General features: G+C 51.7%; 1 protein-coding gene across 2 annotated transcripts in view; it reads right to left on the bottom strand.

The window, feature by feature from the left end:
• cnn3a (calponin 3, acidic a) overlaps positions 1-1464 on the bottom strand; it is a 21278-nt gene that overhangs the window by 2755 nt on the left and 17059 nt on the right. The window lies entirely within an intron of this gene.

The following is a 1464-nucleotide window of genomic DNA, read 5'->3' as shown; positions in this document are numbered from 1 at the left end:
ACACACACACACACACACACACTGAGAGATACACTTATACACACACTCAGACTGAGACAGACACACACACAGACACACACACTTACTCGCAAAGGATGACTCCGTCCTTCAGACCTTTCTGGAAGTTCTCTCCTATCGACATGCCTGTGACCTCCTCGATCCAGAAGCGAAGCTCCTCCTCCTTTTGAGGGTCGTACTTCTGCGCAATCTGACACATACAGCATCATCATTAAATATCAATATCAAATATCAAATATCAGTGATCAGTACAAGCTGTGCAGCTGTTACTTTTCTCATCAGGAAATCAGTTGATCCATCAAAACTGCTCCAGTTCACTTTCAGTTGATACTCATCTAATTAACTGATGATGGCCAGAGGGACGGAACCAGAGACTAGACCAGAGACCTGAGACCAGACCAGAGACTAGACTAGAGACCTGAGACCTGAGACCAGAGACCTGAGACCAGATCAGAGATCGGAGACCAGAGACTGGAGACCGGAGACCAGAGACCTGAGACCAGACACCAGAGACCTGAGACCAGAGACCTGATACCAGACCAGAGACTAGACTAGAGACCTGAGACCTGAGACCAGAGACCTGAGACCAGATCAGAGATCGGAGACCAGAGACTGGAGACCGGAGACCAGAGACCTGAGACCAGACACCTGAGACCAGAGACCTGAGACCAGAGACCGGAGACCAGAGACCAGACACTTGAGACCAGACCAGAGACCAGAGACTAGACCAGAGACCAGAGACCAGACCAGTGACCAGAGACCAGAAACCAGAGACCTGAGACCAGACACCTGAGACCAGAGACCAGAGATCAGACCAGAGACCAGACAACAGACACCAGAGACTAGACTAGAGACCTGAGACCAGAGATCAGACCAGAGACCAGAGATCAGACACCTGAGACCTGAGACCAGACCAGAAACCAGACACCTGAGACCAGACCAGAGACCAGAAACCAGACACCTGAGAACAGATCAGAGACCGGAAACCAGAGACCAGAGCCATTAGACTAGACTAGAGACCAGAGCCATTAGACTAGACCAGAGACCAGATCAGGGACCAGAGACCAGAATCCAGAGACCAGAAACCAAGGACCAGAGGCCAGAGACCTGAGACCAGATCAGAGACCAGAGACTAGACTAGAGACCTGAGACCAGAGACCAGATCAGAGATCGGAGACCAGAGACTGGAGACCGGAGACCAGAGACCTGAGACCAGAGACCAGACACTTGAGACCAGATCAGAGACCAGACCAGAGACCAGACCAGAGACCAGAAACCAGAGACCTGAGACCAGACACCTGAGACCGGAGACCAGAGATCAGACCAGACACCAGAGACTAGACCTGAGACCAGAGACCTGAGATCAGACCAGAGACCGGAGACCAGAGACCAGAGATCAGACACCTGAGACCAGACCAGAAACCAGACACCTGAGACCAGACCAGA

Source organism: Seriola lalandi, unplaced genomic scaffold (assembly GCF_002814215.2).
Source record: "Seriola lalandi dorsalis isolate HSWRI2012SDOR001 ecotype SW California unplaced genomic scaffold, Sedor1 jcf7180002054648, whole genome shotgun sequence".
Lineage (NCBI taxonomy): Eukaryota > Metazoa > Chordata > Actinopteri > Carangiformes > Carangidae > Seriola > Seriola lalandi.
This window is presented reverse-complemented; position numbering and strand designations above follow the sequence as displayed.